Here is a 12,662-nt window from a genome sequence, read left to right on the forward strand (position 1 = left end):
ACAGAAACTTAAACCTCTCTACAGCCAAACATTAGTATCTATATTCTCTATACTTTTCTCTGTGTAATTCTTCTGGTACTAACAAAGAGAATTTGTTTAACAACCAAAGCTTCCTAAGTTGGTGATCATTTGCCATATTCTCGTTATCTTAATGAGTGACTTAGTAGTAGTATTGTGAGGAGAAATGAAATGCTGGTCACTCCAAGAGTTCAAAGGGTTAAAAACACAAATATCTACATGAAAAACTACTGAATACCTAGAAATTCTCTTGTCATGAAAACCTAGCATTCACATCAGAAATCTGAATGAATCGTCCAAAAGCATCGATCTGATGCTTGGCACCCTCACCTGCTTCCTCTTGCTCGCCCCAGGCTTCTATCCGTTCGTTCGAAAAGGTCCTGGAGGCTGAGAGACGGTCTGTAGGAGAAGAGGAGAGAAAGCTTCCTCCCCCTAACGAATTACTGAAGGACAATTAGCATGAGAACAAACAAATTAATTTACTTCCTTAATTCTTCTCCAGTTGTCCTTGGAGCGAATTCATTCGTTTTCCTCGCTTGGCCCATAAGCTAACAGGTTGTTAATTAATTCGAATCTAACGGTGGAGAATATCTCCATGTTTATGTTAGATAGTTTCTCACAGTTTCCTCGCCAAGTGAATTGTCAGTGAAAAGGTGCCCGGTGCATGCATTAGAGTAACGCTCCACAAATAAAAGATTGTCCTGCGCTTGGTCTGATAAAAATCCTACGTAAATTGGCCAACGACAAGCGGGCAAAATTAATAGGTAATTTATAATACTTTTAAAAAGAACTTTTTCTACTGGCGCTTACGTTTGGCCGTTACGTTCTGCGGGCTTGGGGAAGAGAATGACTATGGCACCTACAGTCGAACAGAAATAGACAACCACATTTTATTGGCTGCCTGGTATGACTGACGTATGATGTGTGTTGCAAAAAACTTAAAGGACGAAAAGAGATGATTAAAATTATTTCCTTAACAGGGCACTGAAGGCTTCAGGTTGTGGTAAGTACTGTCTTTGAAAACAACTGATTCACTTCCATTAATTTGCCTTGACATAGCCTAAGAGTTTGGCTTGGAGCATCGGTTTTAAAAACTGTTTCACACCTCGTTCACTTATAAATGATGTGATAAATGACCTGGCGGAAGAGAATTCTGATAGGCGCGATAGAAATTGAAAGAAATTCATAACCGGCAAAGTCGGTTTAACGTTTTTAACCCCACCTAGACCTGCCAAACACTGACCAAATTCGACGAATTAACTGGTATTTCAACCGACACTGGACATGATGATTTGTTTCAAGCTACCTTCTCTGAAGGTTAATTTCTGACATCCTCTGAGTTAGCCGAAGGGCTATCTACTTACGCTCCAGCCTCGAGCAGAATTCCGACCATTTTGTGAAAAATATGAATTCCAAATGCCCGTCACAAAATCTTAAATGAAATTTATTTTGATCCTTCCAATGAAGGAGAGACAAGGAGAGACGGATATTTGTTATCCTACTTTCAAAGCGGCGCCATCTAATGAAAATATATTTCGGTTTTGTACATCTAACTTTTTTACCGATGACTGATGTGAGCATGCAAAAATGAAACAATTCACTTTTGTTGCAGGTAACATCCGGTCTCAGTACACATTGTTTTGAAAGAGCCGTTGGATTTTAACCCAAAATTACAATCAAGACTTGTTACAGTACTGAATTGGAGCTTCTGTCTTGAAACGGTAAGCTATTTGTGCTCAATGACTGTCTCTTCACGAGCTGTTCATTTTCCGGTAAATGCGATTTGTGTCATCGAAGACGAAGTTGGTAAATAAGAGGAACGGCTGAGTTGATCAGAGTTGTACCCCTAAAAGACAACATACTGCTATCTTCGTGTTAATCTAAATAAGACGGAAATATTGTAACAATCACGTGATGTCATGATCGATAGGATCTCGCTTCATGTAAGTGAGAAATTATACCTCTTTTAGGGAGGGGAGGGAAAGGGGAAAATTAAACCTGAACCACTCTTACAAAGAGGAATTTTCCTAAGAATGTACAGCATCGGTCATCTATTTGAGTTTATATAATCTCTTTATTCAGGCAGGCGATTTAAACTTGAAAAGCAGTGCACCAAGCGATTAGCCGAATTATTAAAAGTTGAAAATTATATTTCTCCTGATATTCTAAGGCCCTGTCATATCGACCAAGTGAATGGAACAAAGTTCCTAGGTTTCCATAGTTAGTTACTTCTCCATCCCTGTTGCCAGCGAGCGCTTTCTCCTAATACTCTCGGGCCTTGTTACATTGACCAAGTGATCGGAACAGAGTTCTCAGGTTTCCGTAGCTTATTGCTTTTCAAGAATTTCAAAATAACTTTGAGATTCTTGAAAAGCCTTTTTCCCGAATAGATCAAGTTTTTTCCACAGATTCTTTTCCTGAATTCCATCGAAACTTTCCAACAGTAGTTGATAATTGCGGTGGGCATATTTTTTAATAGGGAAGAGGGCGGAGAGGAGTTTTATAGCATTATCTAACAAAATTAGGATTTAGGAGTAAACCATGATGTTTCTTTATCATTTCTGCTGGGGGAGCTACTTACAAGCAACCGAAGATCCTTTTGGTTACCCTCCTGAGTAGTCTGAGAAGGTGAAGCTGTTGTTACCAATTTTTGATAACTTGAGGGAAAAATGAGAACTGTGATCAAAGATATTTAACAAAAACAGTAAAAATAGAAACTTTTAAACTCTCAGATGATATTTTAGGGAATTGAGGTTTTATATTCTAAAGCGATCCGTTATGTACAGGCCGTTAATAGCCAATACAGCAGAACTGGGAACGATTTTAAATTAAGTTTGTCTCTAACACTAAACGGATGATTGCGCCGGGCGATATCCTTAGTTTTCGCTTGACGCTACAAAATCCAAAATTAAAAATATTATGGCATACAAGAGTAATGACGTTTTACCCCGAAAGGAAAAAATCTGTGAAAAATGAAACTTTTCGCCAGCCAGAAACATGACCTCCAATGCTATTCCCTAAATATTAAAATGGCTGGCTCAGGAAGATATCATGAATGTATAAAAATGTTGGTATCGAGTGATTGTTTGTCTTCTGAGTCGTCAAATAATTATTTACCAGAACGCAACGGGTAAAATATCATTTTTATGGCGAAAAGAATAATATTTATTTACTCTACGGTCATTACATTTACGGTCTATGCAAAGGAACAAAACTGGCCCTCACGAACTACACCCCATCAATTTTTGTCCGAAATTTGGACGATCATTTATTCAGAAGAAAATTATTGACTCCAAAAGAAAGACATAATCACATTGGTATAAATTTTCTCGATGGTTCTTGGCTTTAAGCCGATTCAGTCCGTTTACTTTCAGTTTAATGGCGTGACAAAAGACAACAAAAATAATTTTTATAAATTCTTGACTTTTCACCATGGAGTTCTTCTACTTTTTTCCAGAAAAAAGTTAACTTCCTTCGGAAGATCTTAGACAAGTCCCTCTGTCCTCATCAAAATGAATAAGAAACGTTTCTAATTTCAAAAGGCGATTTGCATCAATGCTGACTGTTTTAGAAATCTAAACAACACTAGTATTGTTACGGAAGCTTCAAACAAATTACCATAAGAATAACAACATTAACAGCCTATAGAGATCTCACTGCTTCCCTCCACTTTGAAAAGAAGCTATGGCTTCTTCCATTGAATGAGATATATAAAGGAAAAAATATTATTGTTTATGTTTCGATACCTTATAATATTTTTCCAAAAACATCGACAAATAATGCACTTTTTTCAAGGATTTACACAATCAAAATGTAAGATCATCAAATAAAGTTCGTATCGATTACGTTCGGACAATTATAACAAACACTCCATAGAATACAGGACCTTCATTCAGAGGTAGCTAAAATGGAACATTCTCCGAACACATGCAAAACCTATGAGTCATAATAAATTTTTAATTTAGGAAGCAGATCAAAGGAAACTTACTTTCTCATTTAATTTCTAGAAACGCGAACTTGTTGCGAGGAAATGCAATTATTATTAAGATATTGGCTGGGCAGTTTAGAATTAGCAGTAAGTAGTGTGATGCAACTCGAGCTCTCTTGAGAGCCCAGTAAATCGGTTTTGTTAAGAGCTTTGCTCCTTCTTGCATAATTGAATTGAATTACTGTAAAGTAAATATGAATTAGCTGGTCAAATGAAACTTGTTGTGTTCTGTTAGCCAGTTAAATTTTCCATAGTTAATCTCTGATTTGCGTGATTCGCGTTACAGTGTAACGAACACCTCGCTTGGAGCATCGGTTTTTAGCTCATTCATGCTGAAAGCAATGAATAAGGTATCGTGGTTGAGCAGATGTTGACGGAAGTTGTTGACCGCGGACGGAAGTTGTATTCCGTGGACGGAAGTTGCATTGTGGTCCGTGGACGGAAGTTGCATTGTGGTCCGTGAACGGAAGTAGTCTCGCATACTACCCCTCCCCACTTAGTGAAAGTCAAAATTAATTTCGGTGAAGCTCAGAAACTCACGTGGAAAAAAAATAAAATTTCATATAGTTTAATAAAAATAATAACCTCAAATCACATTTCCGAACTTCTGAAAATGCAACTTGAATCGAGAAGCCGAAATGTTAACACCTAGGGGACCCGTAGCGGGTTCATTTCAACACGCTGTGACCACGCGAAAGAGCATTGGAAGTAGCCACATTGGTGAGCCGCGCATTTGCTTTCGTCTTCAGTTGGTATAAAGTAATCATTGCATTATCATTGTACTTTTCCTCGTGAGCTCTTCAACATACAGTCCACATATCAATCATAGCGGCCAAGATACTCTCACTAGGATATTTTTCGAGCTCCAATATTTCGGTCCGGACTTGAAGCTCGCTCGAACAAAAACAGCGATACCAATCCGGTCAGTACAAAATGCAGACTGCAGACCGGGTACAATATGCAGACTAGGTACAAAATGCAGACTGCAGACTGGGTACAAAATGCAGACTAAGAATGTACCCTTTTTTTTTTTGTCTGATACGTGATAACATGTCATTTTACAACTTACCGAACGTCACGCAATCGCTTTTCCGCGATCATCTTTCACGATTATTTGTAATATTGTGGAATATTCCTTGCCCGTTTCTTGATCACAATCGTTCTTAATATAATTTCAAGCTTTCATATGGTCTTCTTTCCTTGCACGCGAGTTGGTCGGTAAGATGTTGGTTCAGAATTTACCAACGTAATAAAAGTAGATGTAGGTGTAAATGAGATATTTATCACGCGCAATATTCGAGAAAAAATTAACAGCTTTGCACGTGGTCCGTACTGTACGAGGCCGCAGTTGTAGTACTTTTCATCGTTTGAACCGATATGTGTTCATTTTGTTGACAAAAATGCGCACCGAGACCAAAACTGTTCCTTCGACGTGATAAATTTTTAACGTACAGGAGTGTACAAACACCGATTTTACCATATGTGCCTTATATTGTTATTGGCTTCAGTACATGAGGAACCAGCGAATTTCTATAGGGAAAAGCGAAGAGTTGCTTTCGTGATTGGCCATTTCTTTACTTTTCTGGTTGTTTTATCTCTCATCTGTTTGGCGACTACGCAGATATTAATATGTGGAAATCAGACCATATGAACGCTTGAGATTCTAATAAGAACGACTGTGGCTGCTTTGTTCAAGACAAAAGATATCAAGAAACGGGAAAGGAATATTTCACAATGGTGCAAATGATCGTGAAAGATGAGGGTTACTAATGTTTTGCGGCTAGAGCAATATTTGATGCCTGATTGTGCCCATCCAGCCCACCCTCTGCCCCACAAACACTCATACACCAACAAAAAGGACACTGTCTGCCCAATGACATCTGCCTATCCTACCTCCAGCCCACACAACCCTTTTTCCAATTCTCATCACGACGAACACGCAAGTTTTCTTATCACACAACTGCCCAAAAATAAGAGAGAATTTATCCATAAGTCTTGAAAGTTCACATAAACCGAATTCAACTGTACTTATATTCAACAAGTCCAAGAAATCGATACAAACTTAAGTCATAACATGAATGAGCTGGCTCCGAGAGCACTTTCATGAAAACTGTTTCAAACCTCGCCTTGTTATGAATGATGTGATAAATGACTAGGCGGAAGAGAATTCTGATCTGTGCGATAGAAATTGAAAGAAATTCATAAACGCCAAAGTCGGTTTATCGTTTTTAACCCCACCTAGACCTACCAAACATTGACTAAATTCGACGAATTAACTGTTATTTTAACCGACACTGGACATGATGATTTCTTTCAAGCTACCTTCTCTGAAGATTAAATTCCGACATCCTCTGAGTTAGCCGAAGGGCCATCTTCTAACGCTCCAGCCTCGAGCAGAATTCCAACCGTTATGTGAAAAATATGAATTCCGAATGTCCATTACAGAATCTTAATTAAAAATCATTTTGATCCTTCCAATGATGGAAAGATAAGGAGAGACGGATATTTGTTATCCTACTTTTAAAGCAACGCCATCTGATGAAAATATATTTCGGTTTTGTACGTCTAACTTTTTTACCGATGACGGATGTGAGCATGCAAAAATTAAACAATTCACTATTGTTCAGGTAACATCCGGTCTCAGTATACATTGTTTTGCGAGAACCGTTGGATTTTTAACCCAAAATTACAATCAAGACTTGTTACAGTACTGAATTGGAGCTTCTATCTTGAAACGGTAAGCTATTTGTGCTCGATGACTATATCTTCATGAGCTGTTCACTTTCCAGTGCGATTTGCTTCATCGAAGACAAAGTTGGTAAATAAGTGGAACGGCTGGGTTGATTAGTGTTGTACCCTTAAAAGACAACAAAAATTGCTATTTTCGTTTTTTGCTTAAGGGTGTTAACCTAGATAAGACAGAAATATTGTAACAATCACGTGATGTCATGATCGAGAGGATCTCGCTTCATATAAGTGAGGATCAACAAATGATACCTCTTTTAGGAAGTGGAGGGAGAGGGGAATAATGAACCCGGACCACTCTCACAACTTACGAAGAATGAGCAACATCGGTCATCTATTTGAGTTTATATATTCTCTTAATTCGGGCAAGCGATTTAAACTTGAAAAGTAGTACACCGAGCGATTAGCCGAATTATCAAAAATTGAAAATTCTATGTGAAGGCCGAGGTTAATTGGTAATCATGCTCGAAAACTTGGTGAACGAATTTGACTTTAAAAGCCTTTTTCCAGCTGAATAGTCAAGTTTTTTTTCACATATCCTTTTCTTGAATCTCATCGAAACTTCCTTCAAAGAACGAGTGATCTTCCTTCTGATGTCAGGTACTCCAAATTACTCGGAATTTTCTGCAAGTTTCACTTTCCAATAGCAATGGATAATTGGAGTGGGTATATTTTTTTAATGGGGGAAGGGGGCGGGGAGGAGTTTTGTAGCAGCATCGAACAAGGACATAGGAGCAAAACATGATGTTTCATCCTCATTACTGCTGGGGAAGCTGCTTACAAGCAACCGAAGATCCTTTTGGTTACCCTCCTGAGTAGTCTGAAGCTGTTGTTACCAATATTTGATAACTTGAAGGAAGAATGAGAACTGTGATCAAAGATATTTAACAACAACAGTGAAACATAAACTTTTGAACTCTCAGATGATATTCTAAGGAATTGGGGTTTTTTATTCTAAAACGATCGGTGATGTACAGGCCGTTAACAGTGAATATAACAGAACTGCATGGAAACGATTTGAAGTTAAATTTTGTTAAATGATAAAATTACAATTATAGTTAATCTATAATATCGTAAGGGTTTTCTGTATTGGTGTTAGAAGGAAAAGGAATGGAAATATTATATTATTCTAAGTCATTTAAAGTAAATTATAAAAAGGGCAGGTTGATTACCTCGTACGCCTTCTTGGTGGTCTTATCTTAAACGTTGAGTCTAATCACGTTCTTCTTGTGAGTTTGGCCACGTTCGCCTGGTGAGTTTAATCACGTTTTCTTCGTTGTGATCGTGAAGTTGACATGGAACTCGTGATAGGCTGTGTTCTTAAATAAGTTAATTTGTTAGTCCAGGAAGAGTAAATCTCCCTGGTAATAGGTCGCGTTCGACACCTTCGTGTTCCCAGAGGTAATTTAAGGGTAAACAGGTGATGTCCCTCATGTTTTCGCAACAAGAAGCAATTTGGGGGCGGTACTTGTGAGCGCCCTTCTTCTTTAACTCTTGTGACCAAGATGTTGTTATGTAACAATCTTTAAAGGTGATTTGCTCTTAAAAATATACTTTCAGGTATAAATAATACTCTACACCAAGGTTATTTATAATTTTTATATTGTCGATCTCGTTTCTGTTCTGGCCGATCTCAACCGTAAAGATATGAAAATTAGGAAAGAAATTGATTTTGTAACTGCGTAGACAACCCTAAGTGCTTACTCAGTATGTGGGAACTATAATACGTAGTCAAGCGTGATTCGCTAGTTGAGATGGCAGGATGACGACACAAGAAGATTGACGGCTTAGAAATGTCATCCGCAGTGACACCTTTATAAGCGGAGACTCTAGTTTTCCTTAATAGATTGAAGCTAGTCCCTATTGTAACAACTTGAGGAGAGAAGCAAATAAAGAAGGTTCAACCAGTCCACAAACGAGTGTTAGAGAAATCCATTCTAACAATTTGTCTCTCACACTAAACGGATCATTGCGCCGGGCGATATCCTTAGTTTACGCTTGACGCTATAAAATCCCAAATTAAAAATATTATGGCATACAAGAGTAATGACGTTTTACCCCGAAAGGAAAAAAACCTGAGAAAAATGAAACTTTTCGCCAGCCATAAACATGACCTCCAATGCTATTCCTAAATATTAAAATGGCTGGCTCAGGAAGACATCATGAATGTATATAAATGTTGGTATCTAGTGATTGTTTGTCTCCTGAGTCGTCAAATAATTATTTGCCAGAACGCAACGGGTTACTTATCATTTTCATGGCGTCGAAACTTCTTTCAAAGCACGAGTGATTTTTTCTTCTGAGGTAGTCTTCAGGTAGTTCTGATTACTCACAGTTAACCGGAAGTTTCACTTTCCAATAGTAATGGATAATTGGGGTGGGTATAAGACCTGTGAGGTAGGTTTAAGTTACCCGTCGCCAGAGCGCAACGGGTAATATATCATTTTTATGGTGAAAAGAAACAATGTTTATTTACTTTACGCTCATTAGATTTGCAGTCTATGAATGGGAACAAAATTATCGTCCGAAATTTGGGCGATCGCTTATTCAGTGGAAAAGTATTGACTTCAAAAGAGAAACTTAGCCAGATTGGCATAAGAGACAAAAAATAATAATTTTGATAAATTCCCGACCCTTCACCATGGATTTTTTCTTCTATTTTCTAGGAAAAAGTTGACCTCCCTCGGAAGATCTTATACAAGCCCCTCTGCCTTCATCAAAATGAATAAGGAATGTTTCTAATTAACTGCTAAAGGTAAGTTGCATCAATGCTGACTGTTTTAGAAATCCAAACAACACTAGTATCGTTATGAAATCTTCAAAAGAAAATTATCATAGGAATAACAACATTAACAGCATCATATCAAACTCATGGGGTACAAATAGTCTTAAAATGAATGTAGTGACCACGCCCACTTCAACACCCCACTCAAATCGAGTGTAATTTTCGAATGTTTTACCATCGTGCGGATTCTCTACGGAAAAAGCACTCAATGTACCTCTGAAATATTAAACTATAATATTGTGGCTTTCTATTTCGCTAATTTTCTAACTTGAAGGTAAAGTTTTTCCCTCGTCATTTTTACCTTTTCTCCGAGCGGTTGCGTGAAATTAACAAGGCGTTTTTGATCAAAACACGACCGAACGAAGGGTCTCGGGCGATATCTCTTTTACACAGGCGCAAATTAAAAATGAACCGCGAGAATCAAAAAGAGGAACAAATTTCCTTTGTTTTGATATGTAAAGTGTCGAACAAAAAGCAGATTTACCCTAGTCAAATGGCGTTTCAAAACAGCTGTATCTTCCTCCTTTTGATTTTTTCCTGTTTTGTAAGCGTGAAAGCAGTAGGAGAGGGATCGGGAAACTCAGAAAGCGCTTCGGGAATTAGTCTGCCATCGTTTACTTACAAGATAAACAAGTAAGATTTGTGAAGTTCGTTGAAGTACGAAGTCTAAATAAATGCCTTTTTTAAGCTTGTTTGCTGGATTTTTCGTAAACATCCCTGATTAGTTTTTCGTTTCAGCTTACTAATCTATACTATTTCAAAGCAATGTAAAGACGAAGACAGAGAACCATGAGTCGGTCCTTTCAACAATCGTAAACAAAGTGTTTGAGCAATCAGGTATACGAGGTGTAATAATCAATAGCCGCACATTAGAAGTCTTCAGAAAGAAAGTATTCTGTCTTCAGAAGGCTGTCAAGAAAGCTAGTGATCGTGGCGGAAGGCAATTAAATGCGTCTCTTAGCAAGTTGGAAACGGGCTTTCGGTATCGATTTAATATCATATCGATCTCAGTATCATACAGTTTTGTATCTTTCCTCCGTGGATTCGCCTTTCTAACGAGGGTTTCTGTTGAGTATTCATTGCAAAATCGCTTTGTTTTTTTCTTTCTTTGGCTTGTCCACCATTTTGAAAATTCGTAACGGAGAGCATGCGCATTACGTGGGGTTAGTGGTTGCGTACACCTGGAACCGAGAAAAACAAATGTTCGTCGCACTGGGGAAAGAGTTTGATATGAAGAAATCTTACTGCCCCCCCCCCCCCACCTCCACCTCTTTGAAAAGAAAGCCATGGCTTCTACCATTAAATGAGATATATAAAGGAAAAGAGATCGTTGTTTATATTTCGATACCTCATGATACTTATCCAAAAGCATCGACAAATACTGCACTTTTTTCAAGGTTTTACGCAATCAAATTGCAAGATCATCAAACAAAGTGCATATTGATTATGCACGGACAATTATAACAAACACTCCATAGAGTACAGGACCTTCACACAAAGGTAGCTTATATGGATCATTCTCCCAACACATGCAAAACCTGCGAGTCAAAATGTACATTTAGGAACCAGATCAAAGAAAACTTACTTTCTGATTTAATTTATAGAAACGCGAGCTTGTTGCAAGGAAATGCGATTATTAGTAAGATATGGACTGGGCAGTTCCGAATTAGCAGTAAGCAGTATGATGCAACACGAGCTCCCTTGAGAGCCCAGTAAATCGATTTTGTTAAGAGCATTGCTCCTTCTTACACAATTGAATTGAATTACTGTAAACTAAATATGAATCAGCAAGTCAAATGAAACTTGTTGTGTATTGTTAGCCGGTTAAATTTTCCAGTTGGTCTTTGATTTGCGTGATTCGCGTGACAGTGTCACGAACACCCCTGTAAAACAGACGGCGAAGGTGCGTTCCTCTTTGATGGACAATGTAAAAAGTCCATCTACGAAACAAGAGGCTTGAGTCCAAACTCCGTAGAAAATATGTATTAAACTTGTTAAATGAACAACAACATTTGACTAAAATAAAAACTCCGAAACCTCGTAAAATTCAAAACAGAGGGTTAGAGAAATTGCGCGAACGAAAGCTCAAAAACATCCGTTAGAAACGAGCAACCCCCATCGGCAGAAATATTGAACAAGATGGCGGCCGCGCTTGCGCATTTCGTCCATAATGGCGTCCAAATAATATATGAAACTGTATGGAAATTTGTAAAATTTCTAAAATATAACAATCAGGAGCTCATGGTCCCGTCTGCTCTCGATCGAGACATATTCAGTACTGATTCTGCTATTCATCAAACCTCACAGGAACTCGATAAATAAAAACTACTTACTTCCCGAGCCAGTTCTTTTGTCATTGATTATTGACCTAGGTCGCCATACAGTTCTTCAAAATCCGTCGTTCTCCATCCCAAACACTCGCCTATTACAGAAAAGTGCATCAATAAAGTCAACTGCTCTCGATCGAATTGACTGCTACAGAGTTCGAAGCGTCCAAATATCCTGTAAAATTGCCATTTCATCCCATCAAAAAAAGTTCCCAACGCGCCAGAATATCCCTTATTTTCCATGTTGAGTAAGTGACGAGACGCCATGTTGAAAACTATGACTGAAATAGTTAAACACGAGCAACGCTGATCTTCGAATCGTCGGTCATATTTGTTTATTTTCTTGCAGGGAAATAAATTAGTTCTCGGTCCTTTTCGGAATAAAAATATGCCAGGCATTGAATGCAAATTCAGTAGTAAAGTTAAATTAAAGCAAATCAAAATTCTGACATCATGTCATCGCTCTGCCTCGAAAAATCCCAAAGATTTACTTGCAGGTCTTCTTTTCTTTTTCTTTTCATCAAATAGAAGATCTGCGGTGCTCAAATTGTATAAGTCATGGTACGAAACACTCTTCTTTGCAGATCGAGCCGTGATCGCCGGCATATTGAATTCTCTTGATATTCTATTGTTCCGGAGTGTAATACGATATACCGCTGATAATTGTTAGCGGGCTCGAAATGTCCTTGATTTCTGGCGATGACTACGCCAAAAATGTCCCCGTCAGTTTTCCAATGTCAAGGTTAGAGTTTTTTGACGGAATTTGCTAGTTGTGAAATCACGTGCGCCGCAAGTGAAA

This window comes from Pocillopora damicornis, chromosome 14 (assembly GCF_964200805.1).
Source record: "Pocillopora damicornis chromosome 14, jaPocDami1.2, whole genome shotgun sequence".
Classification (NCBI taxonomy): domain Eukaryota; kingdom Metazoa; phylum Cnidaria; class Anthozoa; order Scleractinia; family Pocilloporidae; genus Pocillopora; species Pocillopora damicornis.